The following is a 25,515-nucleotide window of genomic DNA, read 5'->3' on the forward strand; positions in this document are numbered from 1 at the left end:
AGTCGAGTACATCCAAAATGGTGCACTGTACTCAATGATGGGTCTGATGATGTAAGAGTAGAGTGCCAACCCTTTGTTGATTAGGTGGGCCACATAGGATCTCCCAATCACTTTGGCAACATGGTTGTCAAAGGAATGATGACTATCTACTAGTGTCCCCAGATCCCTCATCACCTTGTCATTTTTAAGGGCTAACACCTATGTGGTAGTTTGTGGGTATTTTGTTTTCAACAAAGAGGATCACTATGCATTCCTCCACAGTGAGCTTGAGGCCATGATTCTGACACCACACATCTGTCTCATAGAGTCCCTTCTGGAGAATATATCTGTCTTCCGGGGGATCTATTATGGCAAACACTTTACAGTTCCCAGCAAACGTAGTCAACCACAACCCTCCTGTGTTGGCATGTACATTTGAGAAGTCTATACCAAACAGGAGGGACCCCAGGACTGAACCCTTGGGGACACCAGTCGTTACCGGTGTAGAGTCCGACATGTAGCCAGCAACTTTTAATGTGTGGGATCTATCTGTGAGCCAGTTTGCAATCCATCTTGTGAAGTATGGATTCATGGCCAGGTTGGTGAGTTCATCTATGATACCTGACTGGGGAATGGTGTCAAAGACCTTAGCGAGGTATAGGTAGGCTGTGTTGAGCTCATTTAAATCATCTGTAGCCTGGGTAACTATCAAAGAAATCCTCCCAGTTTAGGAGGCATGGTCTGCATTTGACGAAGCCAAACTGGATGTGCTCAACTGTGTGAAGGTTCCCAATCTCTGTATTGTTGACTCCCATTATGATTGGCTCCATTGCCTTGCAGAACACACTTGTCAGGCTCATAGAGCATGAATGCCAAGGGGTTTTTGTGACCCCACCCGTGTGGAGTGTGAAGAATGTTGCTGTGCAACATTCTATGGGTACATATCCTGTAGAGAGTATGTAGAGAGAGGTGTAGGTATCCTTGATGAATATGGATACATCCTCACCCTATGTGCTATTATTCAGGTTCTGATGCTGGAAGGTATGGGATGAGTAGTATCCTGGTAGTGCTGGTGTGCTGTCTGGAGCCTTGGACTAGGTTTCTGTTACTGCACAGATATTAATAGTCTCCATAATGAGAAGTGGCTCGAGTGTGTGCATCTGGAGGCTGAGACTTCTGGCAATGAGTAGCATTTAGCTCACTTTGTGGTTATTTGTGTTGGTTACGGGGTTTGGTTTGTCCTGTGTGACTGATGTTCCACACCTGAAGTCAGCACCTCATTGGTCCCATCTGACCATAAGCTAATTACCCTACATATCCACATTCTGGACCCACACCCCATTAAGGAAATCATGTTAAAAAATGTCTCCAAAGCCAACTTCATGCTTCTTAAGACAGAAGTGCTGAACTTAAGGACACCCATGCAGATAGACAATACAGTTATGACTACTGAATCCTTCACAATTGCACTTTATAAGCGCTTACATGACTGAATGCATCGTGCTATCCCAAACAGAACCAAGATGCTATCCTCCAAGAAAAAGAAGCCAATCTGGTGTTCCCCTGCCATAAACAAATTGCACAACAGAAGGAAGAAACTGTTGCAAAAGAGGGTAAAATCACATGAATGGAGGAGCTCCATGGTCAACATCAGTAAGAAGCTGTGATCCCTGATAAAATCCTCCAAAGCTAGTTATGAAAACAAAATCGACACAGATTCTAAAGACAACCACAAAGCATTCTATAGCTATGTCAAGAATCTCAATGGCAACACTCAGATCTGCTCTGAGTTACAGCACAATATCACTAAATATACAGACCCAACTGATATGGCCAACATCCTAGCAGATAGGATCAGTACTAACTTTACCCCCCTCTCACCCCTGAAAGAGCACATCTCTATAATGGAAGACTGCAAAGTTGCTGTCATCACGGCTGTACAGGTAAAAAACACTCTCCAAAGACAGGAACACAGCATCCATGGGACCAGATAACATCCTATGCTGTGTTCTACACAAACTGCAGAACAAACAGGCACCACACCTACATACCATGTCCAGTCATAGCCTCACCTCAGGCTTTGTCCCTGCTGAATGGCACACAGCGACAGTTATCCCACTACACAAGGGGGGAGCCACCACGGACCCCAGGAACTAGCACCCCATTAGCTTGATGAGCCTGCTCTGCAAGGCCATGGAATGTATCATCATATAACTTATAAGAAAAGACATTGGTAATCTCCAAACTCTGGACCACAACCATGTTGGGTTTGTAAAAGGCAAATCATGTCTCTTAACCTGATAAATGTCATTGAAGCAGTCACCAGAACCGTAGACAAGGGTAAGGTGGTTCACACAGCATATGTAGATCTTGCCACGGCTTTCAACACCATCCCCCACTCTGGAATTATAGATAAACCCACTAAACTAGGTATAAATCGCCATGAACTACAACATAGGCGGTAGTATACTTAACACTGAAAGTGTGATAAAAGACCTTGGGTCACAGGTGGACAGTGGACACACCTTTGATAATCACATCCCCACAGTAGTCAGGAAATCCTTCTACATGGCACACCTCATCACAAAAGGTGTCTCATGCAGAAGAGAAGAGGACATTGTTCCCCTCTACCTCATCACTCACTAGATCCATAATAGAGTACAATGCCCCTTTTGCTATGTACCTCACAAGATATCTACAACAACTGGAAAGCCTGCAAAAATACCTCACAAAGAGGATGAAATGAATTCCATACACAGACCGTCTCAAAATTCTCCAGCTGTACTCTCTCGCATATCGCCTACTCAGAAGTGATCTCTGTCTAACATACAAAGCTATGTCAAATACAGAGCTGTTGGACATGCTCCACATAAAACACTCACAATCCATCTGATCTTCGGCCCCAAAACCCAGAGAGAAATACAAAAGGAAGGGGTGTATCCATTTACCTTATGGATACCCACACCTTCAGGTTAGTGGCACAGCATGAGGCCTTGGAGCCCACGTAAGTGCAACTAACATTGGGCAAAGCTGCTTATCAGATTGTAGCCTGATACAGATCACCTACCTTGTCTCAGGAACCTCACTCAGTATTCCTGAGAACACTGGAAAATATAAAGGTCCTACCAAACACCATTATATGAGGAGATTACAACTACCCAAACAATGACTGGGAGAATTACTCGTGTACAATGTCCTTTGCTCAATACTTCCAAGAGTTTAAAAACTCAAACGTTCTGGAACAGCTGGTCACCATGCCCACTACAGGTGACAACATACTGGACCTGATCATCACCAACATGGGGTACCAGTGTTCCACACCAGAGATAAACCCCTTGCTGCTAATATCAGACCATAAAGTAATCACACTGGACATCCACATCCCCCCCCACCCCAGTCAAGGAAACCACTGTGAAGAAATTTTCAAAAGCAAACAGCACACTTCTCAAGACCAAAGTGGAAAGTTCCAAAACCCCTTGCTATAGGATAATGCTATACAATCTGCAGAATCATTTACAAGTGCATTCTATGAGCATCTACAGGGATGCATGGATCGAGACATCCCAAATAAAACCAAGACGCACTCCTCCAAAAAGAAGAAACCAGTCTGGTGGTTGTTGCCCATAAATAAGCTATACAACAGAAGGAGGAAACTAACACATGGCAGAGCAAACCTCACAAAAGGAAAGGCATCACTGATCATTATTAGGAAGAAACAATGATTGCACATAAAATAATCCAAGGCCAGTTTCTAAAGACAAATTGCCAAGGAATCTAAGAATAACAACCACAAAGCCTCTGTTAGCTATACCAAACATTTAGGTGGCAACTCTCAAATATGCTGTCAGCTACTGCAAAATGGCAAAAAATACACTGAACCAACTGACATTGCCCACATCCTGGTGGACAAGTTCAGTGCAAACTTCACCCCCCCCTCACCCCCAAAAGGGCCTGTGTCCATCCCAGAAGAATGCAGAGCTCCAGACTTCATGGACATGCAGGTAAAAACAGCCCTCTCCAAAGTTAAGAACACAGCATCAATGGGACTGGATGGTGTCCCAGGCTGTGTCTTACACCAGCCCCAAAAGGAACTACATCCTCACCTACATTCACTGTCCAGACTCAACCTTACCACAGGCTACTCAGCCTGGTCTGCAAAGCTATGGAGCAAATTATCATGGAACCCATAAACAGAGACATTGGGAACCTCCAGACACTGGACTCTACCTAATTTGGCTTTGTTAAAGGCAGATCCTGCCTCCTAAACCTAGTTGACTTCTTTGAAACAGTTACCAAGGACATAGATGGAGGTGAAAGTAGTCCACACAGCCCACCTGGACCTCACTAAGGCCTTTAACACCATTCCCCACTCTGGCATCATGGACAAACTTACCAGCATGAACATGAACCCCTATGTCACAGGATGGGTGGCCAACTGGCTCACAGATCAAACACACATGGTTAGAGTTGCGGGTGCCATGTCCGACTCTAAACCAGTCACAGGTGGCATCCCACAGGTCTTGGTCCTGGGACCCCACCTGTTCAGTAGATACTGCTCAGAGGTACAGGCAAGCATGGGAGGAGTATGGCTGACCAAGTTTGCAGATGACTGGTAACTGTGGTTCATAATCAACTCTACGGCTGACACAGACATCCTCCAGAAGGGTCTTACAGAGACAGATACCTGGTGTCAAAACAATGCCCTCAAGCAGAATGCCAAAAATGCATAGTTATCCCCTTTGGATAAAACAAAGTGCCCACAAATTACCACATAGGTTGTAATCCAGTATGTACAGAGAATGTAATTATGGACCTGGGGACCCAGGTAGATAGTAAACTCTCCTTTGATGATCACATTGCCAAATTCTTTAGAAATTCCTTCTATGTAGCCCACTTAATGTCACCTAATGTAACTCACTTTGTCAAGTCTGATGATGTCACCATCCTACAAATATACCTGTGGAAAGGATAACTCCCAGTAATGTGTATAGCGCATCATGTAAATGCGTACTGCTGTAGTATCATAAAGTAGTTAGGTAGGGGTTTAAATCCTGCACTTTCCAACTGTATGAGTGTGTGTGTGTGTGTGTGTGTGTGTGTGTGTGTGTGTGTGTGTGTGTGTGTGTGTGTGTGTGTGTGTCTCCTTGGAGAGGAGCAACCTTTCTGAAGACTACTGAAACACCTTAAAAGTGGTATACTCATCTTTGTCAAGTCTGATGATGTCACCATCCTACAAATATACCTGTGGAAAGGAGAGCTCCCAGTAATGTGTATAAGGCATCATGTAAATGTGTACTCCTCTAGTATCATAAAGTAGTTAGGTAGAGGTTTGAATCCTGCACTTGCCAACTATATGAGAGTGTGTGTGTGTCTCCTTGGAGAGGAGCAACCTTTTTGAAGACTACTGAGACACCTTAAAAGTAGTATACTCATCTTTGTCAAGTCTGATGATGTCACCATCCTACAAATATACCTGTGGAAAGGAGAACTCCCAGTAATGTGTATAGTGCGTCCTGTAAATGCGTACTGCTCTAGTATCATAAAGTAGTTAGGTAGGTGTTTGAATCCTGCACTAAGTGACTGTGTGTGTGTGTGTGTGTGTGTGTGTGTGTGTGTGTGTGTGTGTACTCCACGTGTGTGACACTGTTGGTCAATGTGTTGTGGGTTTTGCTTTTACTACTGTATGACATATCACAATGAGAACAATATGTACATTACACATGTCAGGTAGCTGTGTGGCAAATACATATACATACATGTGACCTCAATTATTTCATATGTGGGAACCCTGCTTTCTCCATGAACACATCTGTTATCTTTGCCAGAGTGTGCTGCCACTTTCCAGACCTTAGGTCACATCTGTATGCTTGTGACAAGCCTAGCCATTGCAGTGATCCCTGGCCTACGTCATCCATTTCACATACACTCATTATGGTTTCTATTGAATAGTATGAGTGAGGGTTTATTCCTGAGGTATATTTGAAACCTGTTCAAAAGCAGCAAAGTCTGTCAAAGATGGCTATTTATTATAGGTGTGCAACAACCTTTGTGGATATGCATGCAGACCCCGTATTGCTTATATGATCCACAGAGAGATTTCCAAAACCCTTTGGAAATGTGATTATCAAAGGAGAGATGACTTAACACATTTCTCTATGTATACATCGGTACCTGTTCAACATTTTGGGGGCTACTACCTATGTGGTACTCTGGGGATACTATGTTTTGTAAAAGTGGATGACTGCTTTATTTGGCTTATAGCTTTACAGCATGAGTTTGACACCAGGTATCTGTCTGTATGATACCGTTTTGGAGGATGTGTGTGTCATCTGGAGAATGCATTATAGCCCACAGTATGCATTGCCAAATGTGGCCAGACATATCCCTACTGTGTTTGCTTGTACCTAAGAAAGCTATATGCCAAACAGGAGTGGTCCCAGGACTGAGTGCAGGTGAATACCACTTGTTACTGGCATAGATTAGTACTTGAAGGCTACAAATGTTACTGTGTGTCCTACATCTGTGTGTCAGTTGTCAAGCCATCATCTAACAATTGTTTATGGGCAGGCTGTTGAGGTTATGTATACTACCAGAATGCAAACCAATGACAGACAGTAACAAGACAGTAACAACAGTATCACCCACAGCATAGTGTCAAACTGTGTCATACACACACGTGTACTCACATTCCAAAATGTATGTAGTACAATGCATACTGGCCACCAATAGAAACTATGGAGTGTTAATACTGTCTAATACAGGGCCATGCCATGTTACCTGCATGTTCCATGTGTTCTTGCTGGGTGGCTCCAACCTCAATCATGGTAAATGTCTGCTGCTGTTGTTGTTGGGCAGGTGCCACCAGGCTCAGGAGCAGCTCCTCAACTCTGGTGAGGGGGGGATGGATATTAACCCCACCACCTTTTGCAAGCTGTTGTCTCCATACATCAGAAGCACGCTGACGGACATGTCTAAGTAGATCACTGCAGTGGTGGCGAACCTGCTTATATGTTCGGTTATGCAAGCCTACCTTGTTTAGCCTCCAGACAACATCTTGCCACATTGTAGTACGCTCCTGCTGGTCTTGGCTGTTTCTGGAGAATAGTAGGCTGTAGTGCTGAATCATACAGCTGGCAAGAATCTCATCTTCAGCACTACTGTAGCTAGGATTTCTATGGTGTGCCATGATCCCTGGAAGACATAAAGAAAAGATGTATGAGCAAGTCATATGGCACATTTAACATTATACAGTACAGATATCACTGAATTGTCATTTATAGCAACCTATTAGCTGACTGAGATTAAACACTTTCACTACCACTTATCAGTGCTCACCCCACAACTGCTTGAAAGTGCCTGGCATGCTCTATATAATAAACCATATTCTGCACAGCAACAAAATAAAATCACTATATAAGACTATACAAGAGAACCTGGCACACTGTATGCAACACAATGCACCACCTAGCCACAGCAGATATAGATCAAGCCAATGCATAAAGAAATATGTCATCCATTGTAATGTTTGTAAGGTCCAGTTACAGTATTACCATTATATCACACAACTTGTTGATGGCAAACCCGTGGCCAAAATATGTGCACAATTGTGAATATAGGTGCCATACTGCTGTAGTAAACTATAAATGTTGCTAGATATGCAGTTATATGTTGTAACACCCATATGACAGAGGACATGTTACAGGCATACCCACACACACATCAGACATAATTACAAGAAACAAAGGTATGGCAACCCAGATAAGCTTTACGTGTGTACCATACAGTACTGTGTGTCAGTACTTACAAAACCTTAAGCTTGAGGAATGTAATCTGTGATGACTACAGGGACCACACAAAACAGTGGTTCCAAGCGATATGGACATACACCATACTTTGCTGTTTAGGCCAAAAGCTTCAAGTAGTACTACAGTACATACAGGATTTGGATTCAACATCAGTACCAATAAATAAGCATACATGTAGTGCTTTAGCCTCCAATGACACACCCCAGTTAACACCAAGGGACTACATCAGACTGTATGCCATAGTGCTTTATCTGCCTAGCAACAGCATACACAGATTTTGCTGGGATCAAAGCATGGACCCATAATACCATGACAGAAACAGTTTCCCACTAAGCTATCCCACAAATACACATCTTTGACATATTCACTAACACATTGACCATCACACTCAGTCAACTTTACATAGAATCTATTGCAACAAGTAGATGTGGGTGTGTATGAGTATATAAGACTCTGTGTGTGTGTGTGTGTGTGTGTGTGTGTGTGTGTGTGTGTGTGTGTGTGTGTGTATATATATATATATATATATATATATATATATACATACATACCACATATGAATGGTTCGCATTATGTAGAGTACTCTTCAAAAACATCTACTACATGCCAGTAAATACATATCTGTTACATACCTTTCCTTTGTATGAGTTAGTGTACATATACACATCCATTGGTGTACATATACATATAGGCACATATACAGTCCATCTTTCATGATGGGAATATCAATTATACAAAGGATGTGAGATATACAGAAATGTAATAATATCGCACAGTCTTGTGAGAAATGCATTGAAAGTGTTCACAGCCCAGGTAGCTTTAGCAGGCCTCACTGGCTGCAACATTGCAAACTGAACAAAACACCCAAAGTGTTTAACCACCACATGTCATGTACCAGCACTGTATGCTGTCTTGTTTGTCACACACTAAAACCTACATACAAATATGCACATAACAGCCTTCACCAACATATATATGTCCACTCTTCACAAACAGTTGCAATATGTCCCTTGCTCTATGCACATATACAGATGTTAATATATATGACACATATATATCTCTCAGTATGTGTGTGCCATACACACACAAGGTCCACACTGTTGTAAGTCCCTGGACCTCACAGCTGAACTGTTGGGCCTTGATGCAACATGAACAGGTGTCACATGTGAACACACAGTAATATTAGAGTGGGTATATATAGCTGCAAATGCTAGATTAGCATACTAGCTGGTACAGCAGTTGCCAATGCTAAGCTACACTTTAATATGACTATCATGCATGTGTTACTCTGTCACACCCATGTTTATATAAATGTTTGGGCTAATCCCCCAAACAGCCATTGGCCACACTACTGTACAGAACACAGATAACATGGATCAGATGTTTGACATTTAATGCTGAGCTACACATTTCACAGTTATGTCCCACTGCCCACAGGTACACACTGAATTGTCCAAGGCAGTAGTTAAGCAGGACATCTGTGCATAGATACGTGCTGCTGCCACATATGAATGGTTCACATTATGCAGAGTACTCTTCAAAAACATCTACTACATGCCAGTAAATACATATCTGCTACATACCTTTCCTTTGTATGAGTTGGTATTATTTCTTTTTCTTTTTCCTTTTGCTTTTCACTCTCTCTCTCTCTCTCTCTCTCTCTCTGTCTTTCTCTCTCTGTCAGTCTTTGCAATAGAGAGATTGGGTTTGTTGGCAGCAATTACAGCCTGTTTTATAGGTATTTGAACATGTGCATGTGATGGCCTCTGCACCAACTGGTGGCCACCATTTGCTAATTGCATGCAGCCTGCTGTGTGGTAATTGTAGTAATCACTGTCATAGCAACCCAATGCTATAAATTGCTAACTCAGGTAGGCGTGGCCCTTTCAGCTTTCCAAGATGGGGATTATGCTTGTTTGCTGTAGACATTGTTGTTTAAGGCAGAAGGTTGGTATAGTTCTTATATCTGAAGCCAGGTGTGTAGCCAGTGATTTAAATGATGTACTCAGACCTGAATGTTGCTGCTTCCAGTACACACTTGTCAGTGTAGAATTGTACTCACCCCTCAAAATGCTAACCCAAGATGCATGGGAGTATGTACTTTCTTTTCTAATTGTACAATTAACTGCCATACAAAACTAGTTATTGAGATGTATTCCTTTGGCGCATGAATTGTTTGTGAACTGCTATACTGTGAATATTAATTTACTCACTTCTGAACAGTTTGTGCTTTTTTTGTGTTGACATTAGCACAGGCTGCTCAAGAAAACTGGACAAATTTCGGTACTGAGTATGCCTACCTACATCCTTGGTAGACCCTGAACACACAGGTATATTCTACATTTGGGTAGGGGTGCAGAAGTACAGACAGCATTGTGTATTATTGTGTGAATTTTATCTTGCTGGACTTAAAGGGTTGCTGTGCACCTATTAGTTTATCAAGGCAAGTAGTCTGCGTAGCTCCCAACTGTGGACCTATCCAGATGGTAGCCAGAGGTTAGCCTGTTATTCTTTCTCTGTGCACCACACAGTTTTTTTCAGCACTGGAACAATGGCATTGTCACAGCTGGTTGCTACCAGTACATGGCTACATCCTTTGGTATTTCATTGTCGTACTCCTACATAAGGGTATGCTTCTGGAACTCCTTCCAAAGCTATTTGCAGAGTGTGTAACAACAGAAAAGCTGATATGCCTGTGTGTTTCTGCCTCTGCCAGGCCTTTCAAACACTCAGGTACATATTTGAACAGACTCATGGAAATGTAGGCAAAAGTGAGGTACACCTTTAAAATATTAGAGCAATTAAGTTGAGACTTTGAGAGAACCAGAGCATATGGATTAATACACCTTTTCTGAAGTACAAGCAGTGTCTAACTCTTACATATTGTCATTATTCATTAAGTGTAGTTCCCCACCTTTCTGCCTAATGTCAGTACTTTTCAGAGGGATTCAGAGGGACACAGCTAAAATTTGTTTCAAAATCAGGGACATCCCTGAAAATTAGTTACAGTTGGGAAGTATGGCCTCTGCCCTAATCAGATTTGCCAGTGTTTGTCTTGCTATGATACTGTGTGGGGGTTGTAAATTGCTGCTGTAACATTATTTCCTGCTAGAATGGCTGGTTCTCTTAGCACAGTCATGTAATGCAATTCCACAACAACTGCTGGCAAAGATCCACAGAACAAGATTTGTGTTATGGCATTTCTATTTTTCCTTTACATTCACTCATTCTGATGCATGATATATTTATTTCAGCACCAACTTGTTGTATGTCTGCCGTGGCTTAGTGGTACTTCATGCAGTCTAGTGTGTACAAGGTCTGGGGTTCAAGACTGACAGAGGTGTTTTATTTTGCTGCTGAGCGGAACAAGGGCTCTGACATACAGAGTGACTAAGGCACTTTTAAGCAGTTGTAAGTGGGTTTGCGTGAGTTTGCGCGATGCTTAGCAATGCTTAGCTAAGCGCACACAGGCCCACACTTGCACAAACCCACTAACTACTGCTTAATTGTGCTTACTCCTGCTAACCCCCGCGCTCATTTCTTTGAAAGAAAAGAAAATGGGGAGATAGGAAAGCGGTGAAAAAGGGGCACAATGATGGAAAGATAGTAGGGAAAACAGCTCGGGATGTGCAGGATGGGTGTAGGGAAGGTCCATAGCTGCCCATTTCTTTAACAGCAACTGCTGTGCATATGCAATAAATTTGGAGGGAAATATGAAACCTTCAACCCCTGTGAGAGGGGTGAGGACAACAAACTATGTTGTACTGCCAATTAAATATCAGTTTATGTGTCCAGCGGACATGTGTGCAAAATGGGCAGCTATGTATGGGGCGCATTTTTTTTTTTGGGAGCAGATTGCCCTTTTTTTTCAGGTGAGAGTGGAATGTGGGGTAGGGGAAGTAGGTATATTTGGGGAGGTAGGTTGGGGAGGTAAACAGACAAGACAAACAAGATGCATACAGGGGCAGAATATGACACATGTGATGGGTGAACACCATTGACGGGGAAGGATGTTTGGAAATCGCAAGCCCATGAGCCCACAGATGGCAACAGTGGAACTGAGATCCCCACCCATGGGCAGTCACCACTGCACCTTCACAGCCCAGAGGGTGGCTGTGCTGGGGGCTGTGTAGGAGGGGCAGGCTCACCCGTGAATCACTCCACTCGTGCCTCAAGCTGGCGTAGGGGATCAGCAGCAGAATGCTCAATCTCCCTATGCACCACAGCCCGGATCATTCAGAGGGTGATAGGTGGCCCTCCTCTGCCCATGCTTCCACGGGGGGATGAGCCCCATCCCCTGCAGTGCTTCCACCTGAAGGTGGCACCGGGCCAACGGAGGAGGAGGTCCCAGGCTGGGCAACAGACCTGCTGGTGCCAGGTGCCATGGCCAGCTGAGGTGGAACAGGTGGGTCTGCTGGGACAGGCCTTCCCATACGTACTATATTTAGGTGGATTTAATGAAAATATGGGTTAGTAGCAGTCAACAGCATTCCCAATTAGTTATAACAGCATGCAGAATATGACACATGTGATGGGTGAAATAAATAAATAAAACCAAATAAAAACAAAGACTCTTTCCACAAAGGGCAAACGTCCAGTCTGGTGGACCCCAGCCATTAACAAACTTTACAATAAGAGGAGAAAGCTATTACATGATAGAACAAAATCCATAAAAGGGAAGTCACCCCTGATCATTATTAGTAAAAAAATACGAGCACTCATAAAATCAACTAAGGCCAATTTTGAGAGAAAAATTGCCATGGATTCAAAGGACAATCATAAGGCCTTTTTCAGCTATGTTAGGAACCTGGGTGGAAACTCCCAGATATGCTCAGAATTAGTCCAAAATGATACAAAAATCACTGAACCCACAGACATTGCCAACATACTGGCAGACAGGTTCAGTGCAAACTTCACCCCCCTCTCTCCCCCCCTAAAGGAGAGATAACTATCCCAGCGGAGTGTAGCCTCCCAGACATCTCAAATGCACAGGTAAAAGCTGCTCTCTCTAAAGCTAAAAACACAGCATCAATGGGACTGGATGGTGTCCCTGGCTGTGTGCTACATGAGCTAAATGAGGAATTAAACCCGCACATAAGGCAGCTGTTTAATCTCAGCCTTACCACAGGATACGTGCCCAAGGAGTGGCGTACGGCAACTGTGGTCCCACTCCACAAAGGCAGTGCCTCTATGGACCCTGGTAATTACCGCCCCATAAGCTTAACAAGTCTAGTCTGTAAAGCTATGGAGAGGATCATAATGGAGCTCATAAACAAAGATATAGGGGACTTGCAGACATTGGACCCGACCCAGTTTGGCTTCGTCAAGGGCAGATCATGCCTTTTGAACTTGGTCAACTTCTTTGAAACAGTCACCAAGGCCATTGATGAGGGAAAGGCAGTCTATACAGCCTACCTTGACCTTGCAAAGGCTTTCAACACAATACCCCACTCGGATATTGTAGAAAAACTTACCAGCTTAAATGTAAACCCATATGTCACATGATGGGTTGCAAACTGGCTTAAGGACAGAACCCACAGGGTTAGAGTTGCTGGCGCTATGTCAGACTCCAAGCCGGTCACAAGTGGTGTCCCACAGGGCTCGGTCCTTGGCCCCCTATTGTTCGGCATCTATTTCTCAGAAGTACAGGCCAACATGGGAGGACTTTGGTTGACAAAGTTTGCAGACGACTGCAAACTGGGCGCCATAGTGGAAAGTGCATCGGACACGGATATCCTTCAGAAGGGACTCACGGAAACAGATAGCTGGTGCCAGAGCCATGGCCTGAAGTTAAACGCCAAAAACTGTATAGTCATACCCTTCGGGAAAAACAAGGTAACGCCAATCTACGATATAGGTGGCAATCCACTAAGCACAGAAGAGGTTTTCAGGGACCTGGGGACCCAGGTTGACAGTGGCCTTTCTTTGACACTCACGTTGCTAAAGTGGTTAGAAAGACCTTCTACATTGCCCACCTGATCATGAAGGGATTCACATCCAGATCTAGTGAGGTCATTGTTCCCCTGTACTCTTCACTTATCAGACCAATGATCGAGTACAATGCCCCATTCAGGATGTATCTCACCCAACATCTGCAGCAATTGGAGAGACCCCAAAAGTTCCTCACCAAAAGGATAAAGGGACTCCAAAATCTGTCATATGCTGCCAGATTGAAGAAACTCCAGCTCTATTCGGTCGCATACCATCTGCTCAGAGGTGACATATGCCTGACATACAAGGCCATGTCCAACCCGGAATTAATGGACATGCTCCACCTCAAAAAATCCAAATCCACCAAAACCACTAGAGCAAGTGACTTAAACCTTAGCACGGATATAAATAGGACGTGCTGGAGGGATAGATTTATCACTCAGAGACTCCCTATGCTGTGGAATAAAATCCCAGTCCATGTGAGACAGAGCACCTCGCTGGCTCTGTTCAAGAGAAATCTTGACCTGTGGATGGGAGATCATATGTTTACCCCGGGAATCATCTCTGTGTCACTGCTGGACAGAGGCACAACAAACTAATGGGCACAGTATTTTTTCATATAAGGGGTGGCGTAAGCCACAAAACTTTGGGCTAGGCTTATAAATGCCTTAGGGCAGATAGCCTAGTATAAACCTATGAACCTATGAACCTATGAACCTATGAAGAAGTATTCCCATTAACCCAACACACCAGATTTCCAACAGCTGAGCAGCAAGCATGACACATGCATATATAGAACAAAAGTGGACATTACAACAGCATGCAGGTGTAATTGATGCAACAGGCCACCAATATTGTGGAATTTGAACAGGGCACATGCATTGAAATAAATGCAGATATTTATAAATCAATAGGACATATGTCCCAACAAATGTTTTGAGATTAGACATACCCATTGAGGTGTGGAATTGCATTTTTTATGCACATACAGTAGGGTGGAAAATGATAGCTCCATTAACAACTTATATATCCTTCTAGTTTACACTACATTCCTATTAACTGCAGTTATATGTTCCCTACATGTATTATTACACTACCCAATTGTCCTTACATTGTGAAATGGGTTTTGCTAGATCTTTATATACATGGGCTGTATCTGACATACAAACTGTCCGGGGTGCAGATGTTACTGTTACATATTTTGTGAGTTGCTCAGACACACTACTACTGAGATGGTACACTGACAGCTCTATTTTCCAATACTTATCTAGATATGTTTAGGTGAAATTATCAGTTATATGTTAACAGCTCCCTACATTTCTGGCAGCACACTGACATTTCTGAGGAACACAATACCAAGCTACTCATGTGCCAGATTAACCTGTACATGCTTGCCATGAACCAACAGTTGAGGGCTGTAAATATGCTTAAAAGCTACTGGCACTCCCTTCATCCACTTTATATGGGCCTACCCAAGTGTGTGTTAACAGCGCTTAATACAACAGTACTATTTCTATAATGCAAGAGTGCAACAACATATCAAGGAAAATGACACAGACACACTCCAGGAATTATACCTTTATTAAAGACTTAAAACACTTTTCTAGAGGCTCTCTCATTTATTTTATATAACAGTACATGCAGAATAATTATTAGAGCATTATTATACCTTTATTTATTGTGTTAAAACACTTTTTTCAGGTTCTCTCATTTATTTTATATAACAGTACAAGCAGAATAATTACTAACCTGCCTGGTGGCACAGCCTTAGTAGCCTATCTGCATAGGCTTGCTGATTCGCACAACGGACACCTGCAGCTGTGAAGTAAATGAAGTGATATTGAGACATACCTATCCATACTATACACTAGAATAGCAATTCTTACATACTTAATTCCATGGCTACTTACTTAGTAGTGAGGCATTTTCCATCCCACGGGGCCTCCTGGATCCACTGGTCCAGTTGATCTGCCTTGCGTCTCTTCAGGTCTGTGCAGTGGTGTCTGACCTGCTCACCAGTCCGAGGGAAACCTGTGGCACTGGTGAGTTCATGATCTAGACAGTCCCAGGCCTCCGCTTTGTATTGGCTGCCCTGGTACTGGCCCAGCAGGAGTCTATCCTCATGATTATGGACAAGGAGCCAAACCATTACTTTTGACTCCTCAATGCCCCAATGTTGCATTTGAAAATGAGAGCCCTCTCCAGCACCGGCCATTGCTGCCTGCAGATGGGAGCTACCACCAGTTATGGCAAGTATTCCCATCTATGGAGCTTAAATATGCATAATTTCCCACACTTATTTGTGATTGACCAGTTTTGAAAAACTCAGCTGAAGGCACACCTGCTTAGCAATGGGTAAACTTCCATTGATATGTATGTGTGTGTTGAAAGGGCATGCTTATGAAAAGCTGTCATGGCTTAGTGGTTCAGTACTGTGATTATGGTGCACAGTATCCTGGGTTTGAGGCCTGTCATTGCTTTTTGTTTACTACTGGCCAGACCGGCTTTGAGGTGTGGCTGTGTTTTACTGACTTTGCTTAACTTTGCCCAACGTTTCTCTACATTGCTCGGCATTGCTCTACTTTGCTCATCTTTACCCGATGTTGCGCTGGTTAGCATGGAGAGTAACTCCGTGCAAACAGCTTGCGCTAGTTGGCTCGATGTGCAGCTACGCACAAAACCATTGTGCTAGTTAACGCAGTGCTCAGCTATGAGCAATTACATTTAAATATGCTTAATACTGGTAAACTTTGCTTAGCAGTGCTTCACATTGCTTAAGATATGTTACTTATGCATCCATCAGTATGCATAACCATTTCACCTTCATATATATATATATATATATATATATATATATATATCAATGAAAATTTGTTCACTATTACAGACCATTTCAATGCTTTTCACTAAAATTTACTTGATAAATGTCAGGAATTATTTTTATATACAGATTTCCAACAGAAAATAGAAAGGGGAGTGGTGGGCCTCGAACCGGGAATGCCTCTTCTTTGTGTGAAGGCTCTACCACTACGCTATCGCTATTTTGCTTAATTTGCTGTTCGTCACAGTTACCATTTGGATAATAATATTGCACAGTAATAATTGGATACCCCTTGATAAGGGCCTTATTAGTAGCTGATATTAGTGGTTGGTGGCAAGTGGTACTACTGTATAGTCTGGGCAGAAAGGGCATAGCTGGAGAACCTGTGCCAGCCTTCCCCAGGAGTGTATGTGTGTTTGTATATACCTCATATCTCAAGGTGTGTGTGTGTGTGTGTGTGTGTGTGTGTGTGTGTGTGTGTGTGTGTGTGTGTGTGTGTGTGTGTGTGTGTGTGTGTGTGTGTGTGTGTGTGTGTGTGTGTGTGTGTGTGTGTGTGTGTGTGTGTGTGTGTGTGTGTGTGTGCCAGCTACTTAGGCAGGGACATGAAAAAATGGTTGGACAGAGAGGGTGCTGGAGGTTTTAGCTTGACCACTAGGCTGACATCTGGACCCTATAGCTGTGCCAGTGGGGATTCTTACTGTGGATCTGGAGAAAAAGGGAAAAACCATCCCCAGACTGACTGTGATCTCTGTGTTCTCTTAAGGGAAATTCTATTTTACTGTGGGTGTATTTGTTATCCTTTCCAATGTAGATGCCCATCACTGGTGTTAGTGCTGAGGATTGAGGCTCAGTGATTGCTGGGCCAGTGCACGGGCATCACATATTAATTGTTTGGCAGTGGTGGGATATCCACACCACATATTAATTGGTTGGTGCATACTAATTGGATTGTAGTGGTGTGGATAGTGAATTCCTGTAGCTTGTGTACAGTGATCACTGAAGGTGTTTTTGTACTGTAAATCAGCCACACAGTGAATATTCAAAGTTCAGATCACAATTGTTTTATTTCTTTTGTGAGTTTAGTCAGGGAGAGCAGACAAACATGTCAGCAGATGAGTATGGAAAGCTGACAAGGAATCATTTGGTTGAGATATGCCAGGCTAAAGGACTGGTGCAGGGAAACCTGACTAAGGCAGACATGATTTCAGCTTTGGTCACAGCTGCATCAGAAAACAGCAACCAGGAGGACAATCAGACTGACTGTTGAGATGTACAACACTCAGGGAATGGGCAGCTCATCCTTTATGCAGAGGACTTACAAGTCCATCTGAAGCTAAATAGACTGTAGTTGGAGGCTAGGCATTTGGAAATGCAAGCTGTGAAAAAGGAGTGGCAGAGGCAGCACGAAAAGGAGATGCTGACTCGTCGCCAGAGTCATGGCAGTAATGGGGAAGGGAGTGACTGAACCCCAGAAGCACAAGAGGTCAGTAAATTTCTTCCAAAGTTTACAGAGGGGGATAATTTTGATAGTTTCATTCATATGTTTGAGAGGATATGTAAACAGTATGATGTTGACCAAAGGCTCTGGGTATGGTTCCTGATCCCCTTACTCCATGGTAAAGCTGTAACTATTTTGTCCAAAATGTCTGACATTGACTGTTTTAATTATACTGCTGTTAAGAATCATTTGTTAGAATTCTTTAAGCTAACACCTGAAACTTATAGGAAAATGTTTTATGAGCATAGACACAAGGCAGATGAAAGTGTGTGTGAATATGTTGCTGAACTGACCACTTATTTTCATAGGTGGGTGAGTGGATGTCAGGTCACCACTTTTGAAGGGCTGGCAGACCTTTTGGTGAGGGAACAAGCACTTAGCACTTTGCCTGAGGACATGAGTATCTAGTTAGCTGATAGGCAATGTGCTACTTCAGAGGAGTTGGGGGAGAAGGGAGACCTATACCTAGCAAGCAGGGCATCCCTGCACATGAAAGGGACCAGTACTGCTCATGAATCTAAAGGAACCCATGGTGGGCAGCCCAGACTGCCCCACAGAATCTGCCAGTAGCAGGGGAAGCCACTAGTCCAGGTACATGTCCAGGATCTAGGGTTAAATGTGCCATACAGATGTCCATGGAGGCAAGGGAGGGAACAAAAGGTGAGAGAGCCAGTAAGTGGGAAAGACAAAATGCCAATAGCAGGTTGTCTTGAGACAGCAAGGGTTCCGAACTACAATCTTGCAGATGTCCTGATAGGGAATGATTTTGATGAGGCAGTACTATGTGTTAATGCAGTTACACACAGTCAGGCTTCGAGAGAAGCATGTGGGTCTGGTAGCCTGGGGGAGACCCAGAAAGACCGCATACTTGCAGCCAGGAATGGTGAGTAGGTTACTTCAGAGAGGAAGCTTTGCTGTAGCAGTGAGACTAAAGGTGAGCCACAGTTGCTTGTGGGTACTGATGTTCCCTTCTACAGAGTGACTGCAAAGGTAGAGGTGCGTAGTAGAAGCCAGGCTGACAGTGAGGCACCACTGTCAGAAGATACCAGACTTCCTGTGGAAGGGGAGTTGGGAAGAATTACAGAGAGAGAGTTGAGACAGCCTCAGCTCTCCGACCCTACATTGTAAGGCCTGAAGCAGGTAGCTAGTGTGGCACCTGATTCTCAGGGGAAGGAGGAATCTGTATACTGGGACAAAGGGTTACTGTATAGAGAGTGGACCTCTGAGAGAGGGCTAGAAGGTGGGAGGGTACATCAGTTGGTAGTGTCTACAGCGTACCATTTGGCACTTCTAGCCATAGCCCATGATATTCCCTTTGCAAGTCATATGGGCATAAAATGTACAAAGAGACATATTATGAAGAACTTCTACTGGCCTCGAATTTCCAGAGAAGTAACAGGGTACTGCGGGACCTGTGAGCAGTGGCAAAATGTAGGCAAGGCAGGAGACAAGGTGAGAGTTCCTTTGATGCCTTTGCCTGTGATTGAGAAGCCATTTCAGAGGGTAGTTATGGATATTGTGGGGCCTCTGAGTACCTAATGTTCCACAGGGAAAAAGTATATCCTAGTGGTAGTAAATTATGCTACAAGATACCCTGAGGCAATGGCTTTGTCCTCTATTGAGACAGAAAAGGTGGCAAATGGTTTGGTAGAGATTTTCAGTAGGGTAGGTTTCCCAAAAAAAATACTGACTGACAGAGGTGCAAATTTCATGTCAGACTTGATGACGTGTCTGTGGAAGTACTATGGGGTGAAGCACCTGAAGACCACCTCCTACCATCCCCAGGCTAATGGTCTTGTTGAGAGGTTAAACTCTACACTCAAGTCCATGCTACAGGCATTTGCAGACCAGTTTAAGAGGGAGTGGGAGAAATATTTGCCCCATCTGTTGTTTGTTTACAGAGAGGTTCCCCAGGAATCCACATGTTTTTCACCATTTGAGTTATTTTATGGGCATAGGGTGAGGGGACCTCTATTTATTTATTTATTTTATTTTCAGTTTGATTACCGGGGAAGTCCACTGGGCCAGAATGTGCCCATTTTCAGTGGAGGCCTGGGGAGAAAAGTTCCATAAGCAATACAATGTAATCATGGTTACATAATGTTAAAAATAAAATACATGTATAAAATTCATACACTCAGGAAATGCAAAATGCATAAAATGTACATCATAAAACACAGTTAACAGATAATAGAGAACACAGTTTACAGGTATTTCCATTCAGCGCAGCATGATCAACTGTCAGTAATATAATGATCTGAGGTTTCTTGTGTTTTTACATTAGAGGTGGGGCAGTTAGCATGCAGATGTTTTAGTTAAATAAGGTAAAAAAACTTGCTGTGCAGACAATATAAATACTGTGATATTTACAATATTTACATACTTGGAGTCAAATGAGAGGAACTGCTTAATCAGTGACTGTCAGCTTAAGTCTATTTTAGGAGAACAGAAATAATAGTTTGAGGGTAATCAGTGACTGTCAGCTTAAGTCTATTTTAGGAGAATAGAAATAATAGTTTGAGGGTAGAGTGGAGCAAGGAGTATGGAGACCTCATTGGGGAAATTTGCTTGAATTTAGGTAGGGTGTAAGCAGGAACATTTCCGTTTGGATGACAAGTATGAGGAAAGTTGGGTCTTGAAGGTTTCTGAGTTTGGTATAGTCCTAAGTGAAGGAGGGTGAGAGTTCCATTTCTTAACTAGAGAGAAAGAGAGTAGAAGCTGGCCAGCAGAACATTTGGGTTTGTGGATAGAGATTAAATGTTGGTGTTCAGATCTCAGAGATCTGTTTGGGATGTATGGCGGAAGGATGTTTGTTAAGGCTGGGCATTTATCTTGGTAGAATATTAATTTGTGAGCGGTGGTTAGTTGAAGATCGTCTAGGTGTTTACAGAGTTCTAGCCAGTTGACTGATTGTAGGGTAAGGCAGCGGTGAGTAGAGGTTTTGGATTTAGTTGCAAATTTAGAGATCTTATTATAGCAAATTTCAAGTTTTGAGGTGTTGGAAGAAGACAGATGAGTTAGAAGAGGGGCTCCATATAGTAAAGAAGGTAGAAGGTAGGTAGTTGCCAAGGTATGCCTAGAAGAGTTGGAGAGAAAGAGGTTTTTATTTTTATTTTATTTTATTTTACATTTGTTGACCGGGCTAGTCTAACTGGATACATGTCCATTTTCAGTAGAGGCCCGGGGAGATAAGCTCCACTATAATCTACATATATATGAGAGAGACAAAAAGTACAAAAATATCTAAAGTACATAAACTTGAAAATATCCTTCAAGTTGATTTATACAGAAACTAAATTCTACTGTGGATGCATACAATGTTTAGCAAGGCAAAAAATACAGTAATGTTACCATGAGAAAGTCTTAGATAATTTACAAAGAGGGGAGTGAGAGGATGAAATTCAGCAAGGTGGGTGAGCGGAGGAGAGATGTAGAAAAAGGTAATACTGGGGGGGGGTTAGTCTGGGTTAGTACATGGACACAGCCATTGCAATTTTAGTTGAATTTTTAGTTGTTTTTTAAAGAGTGGTAATGAGGAGAGAGATGTCACTTTACTGGGAAGCTTGTTCCAAATCTTCCCCACTGAGTTTGAGAAAAGAGAGTTACCTGCCGTATTGTGGGATTTCTCAATGGTTACCAGTAGTTTATTTGCAGATCAAGGGGTAGTAAGGTTTGTGTAGGGGGAGATGAGGTTTTTGAGAATAGGAGTATTATTAGGTTGGTATAGAATATTATGGAAAATGGAGATTTGTTGAAATTGTAGTTGGTTATTTAGTTCTAGCCAACCTAGAAGTTTGAGATTTAGACAGTGATGAGTTCTAAATGGGGACCCTGTAGCAAACCTGGCAATATTGTTATAAGAAGTGATCAATTTGTTTAGGTTGCTTTTGGAACGATTAGTAAAAATAGGTGAGGCATAGAGTAGGGTGGAGATCAGATGGGTCTGGGCAATAGTAGCTCTAGCATCTGGGGTGAGAAAGGGTTTTATCCTATACAAGGATCCAAGTCTTCTGTTTACAGTTTTAATAGTAGCATTAATATGTGAGTCGAAGCTGAGGTTGTTATCAATTATTACGCCTAAGAGTTTGGTAGTTGGGTCAGGAGCTATGATTGTGCCATCGATGGATGTAATAGAGAAATGTATTGGGGTGGATTTTATAGTAGGAGTGAAGAGTCGTAGTTTTTTTTTTTTTTTGGCGTTTAGGAGTAGACGACATTGTTGGAACCAGTTTACTACTAGGTTAAATACTGTTTGGGTGATGGAGTGCAGTTCAGATGAGGTGGAAGCTTTACAAATCAAAGTGGAGTCATCTGCATATTGTAATCAGGTGGGTAGAGGTAATATAGTGGAAAGGTCGTTAATGAATATGGAGAAAAGTAGGGGTCCCAGCATCGATCCTTGAGGGACACCAAGGGTAATAGGGAGATGTTTGGATAGGTTGTTGTCCCAGAGGACAGCCTGCTGTCTATTGTCCAAGTAGGACTTGAACCATTGTAGAGCTTGTGTGTCAAGTGAGACTGAATTTAGTATGTTGAGAAGTATTTGATGGTTAACCATATCAAAAGCTTTAGATAGGTGAATAAATAGTGCAGAGGAGAGCATGTTATTGTTACAATGTTTATTTATACAGTCCGTAAAGGATAGGAGGGAAGTGGTGGTACTATGGGATGGTCTTAAACCATGTTGAAAGTCAGTTAGTAGATTATTTTGGAGGATGTGGTCAAGAAATTGTTGATGTATGCATTTTTCCATGATTTTGGCAAGTGGTGATAGTAGGGTTATAGGTCTATAGTTGGAGAGTTCAGTTGAGTTACCACCCTTGTGAAGTGGGATTATGTGAGAGATTTTCCAGAGTGAAGGGATGTAGCTTTCAGTTATAGTTGTATTGATTAGGATAGAAATGGGATAGGCAAGAACTTTTGCAGCAGTTTGAAGGAATTCAGGTGGTAGGAGATCAGCTGAGGGAGTACAAGGTTTAAGTTTATTAAGTAGAGTATAGATGCTAGTTGTAGGAATAGGTTTTAGGTGAAAGGTAGATGGTATGGATGTTAGGGAGGATGAGGGGGTAGAGATAACAGGTGGTAACGTGTTAGCTAGAGATTGGACAGTTTCTGAAAAAAATGTATTGAAAGCATCAGCTATCTGGATGGGAGAGTTTGGAGAGAGACCAGATGTGATTGGTGTTTTGGAGTGGTCTGGATGTAATAGTTTACTTATGCCTGACCAGAAGGTTTTGGGTTGACTTTGGTGCTTTTTTTGGAGTTTCAAGAAATAGTTTTTTTATCCTGAACTATTAATTTTTTGGTGGCATTTCTAAGCTGTCTAAATAACTGCTGATCGATTGGGTCTTTAGTGTTTCTCCATTTGGACCAGATTTTGTTTCTTTGAATGATTTGTTGTCTGGTTTCTTTAGTAAGCCATGGGGCTGCTTTGCTTCTAATTCTTATAGTATGTGAGGGGGCATGGAATTCAAGAATTTGTTGGAATTTAGAGTTAAAATAGAATACTGCTTCATCAAGTGGTAGGTGCCTTACAGGTGACCAGTCACAGGATTGAAGTTCAGTTTGAAAGGCTATGGGGTCAAAGTGTTTTTTGTTGCGGGTGATTTTAAAGGGAGTTTGATTTGGGATAAAGGATTTTTGTCTAGATAAATAGGTAAGTGAGTGGTCACTAATATCGTCGGGAAGGATACCAACTTTGTAAGAGAGGGGGTGTTTGTTAATTAGGATCCAATCTAGTATACTTTCTTTGCCTCTGGGTTTATGGATTCTGGTGGGGGTGGTAATAGTTTGGGAGAAGCCATAGAGGTTTATATGGGCTGTAGGTTTAAGAGTGGCACAGGTGTTCCAGTCTATAGTAAAGTCACCGAGTACAATGGTACTTAAGATATTGTAACCAGGTGGGAGTATTTCATTGTCTTTTGTAACAGGTTTAAGCCTGGTTTCTGTTAAGCATACGATATCAAAAGAGTGAGTATCTAGTAGTGTGTGTAGTTGGCTTATTTTATTCTTAATACTCCTTATATTAAGGTGAGCTATGAGTAGAGAATTAGGGGTTAAATGGGGAGTGAAAGGGGGAGTGGTGTGGCTAAGGGTGTTGCTGCCTGGTCCTGGGTTGGGATGAATGTCCCCATGAAGGAGAGGATGTCTATTGGGATTATAATGATGCTTCAGAAGTTTAATGCAATTTTGTTGTGATTTTCTGTATTGTGTGAATGTAAGATGGGCTACTCTGTGGTATTTAGCAGATAGATAGGTTGAGTTGGATGTTATGTATGAATGGCTTAGGGATTTAAGATAATTTATTAGCAATGTTTGTTTTAGGGGTTGGTGAGATGATGTGAATTGTAGGTTTTCATAAAAGGTAAGGGTGTAGGGTATTGAAAGGATAGATAGGAAAGAAAGTAGGAGAGGTATTTTTATATATGTGCATGTATGGGAAAGAGGCATGTTTGTAGGAGATTATAGAATATTGTTAGGATTTAGGAGGTAGGGGTAGAGTGAGTGTGGAGTATTGAAATATGTAAGAGGTGAGTGAGGATAAAATTGTCAGTATGGGAGTGGGTGTGTGGATGATTGGTCTGTAATGAGTTAGGGATAGTTATTGGATAGGAAGGAGGGGGTGTGGCTTTGTAAGTAGAAGAGTAGGACCACTGGGGGTGGGTGGGAATTGGGGGTAGGGTAGGGGAGCAGAGTGAGCCCGCAGGGCGAATGGAGCAGGTTAGAGCAGGTAAGTGAGAGTCTGCAGAGACAATCAGAGAGCAGCAGCAGATTCTTGAGGCAAAGTAAGTATATCCAGGTTGAAAGAGAGTGGTAAATCAGGTGAGAGATAGAGAAATGTTGGTGGAGTGGAAGGATTGAAAAGAGTGTAGCATGATGGTGGGAAGAGAAAAGTAGCAGCAGAGTAATACAGCAAGGAGGTCAGCAATTAGTCAGGGGAAGAGAGCTGGAAATAGTATACAGAGCCGATATTTGGGAAGGTGGAGAACTAGGTTATTCCTATAGAGCATACCTAACTTTTGGTGGGTTTTCTTTATGTTTTGTTGTATGTGGATATCGAATTTAAGGTGTTCATCTATGGTAATGCGAAGAAGTTTTGCAGAAGGGACCACTTCTATAGCAGTGTTGGTTTGGCTTAGGAATTTGAAAGCATTTTTGTCATAAGAGAAAGCCCTGGTGGGAGAGAAAAGTAGTATTTTAGATTTATTTCAGTTGAGAGAGAGATGGTTTTGGTGCATCCAGTTCTCAGTAGTAGAAAATGTTATTTGGGTTTTAGTCAGTAGATCAGGAAGGTTAGAGGTGGCACAGACTAAAGTTGAGTCATCAGCCTATTGGATAACTGTTGTGTCAGGGATGACAGCGTGAAGGTTATTAATGAAGATGTTGAAAAGCATGGGTCCGAGGATGGACCCCTGGGGAACTCCAGTGGGTGTTGGCAAGAAGGAGGAGGTAGAGTTCTTCCATCTGACAGCTTGAGATCT

The sequence above is a fragment of the Protopterus annectens genome, chromosome 10.part0 (genome assembly GCF_019279795.1).
Source record: "Protopterus annectens isolate FY-2018-M chromosome 10.part0, PAN1.0, whole genome shotgun sequence".
Taxonomy (NCBI): Eukaryota; Metazoa; Chordata; order Ceratodontiformes; family Protopteridae; genus Protopterus; species Protopterus annectens.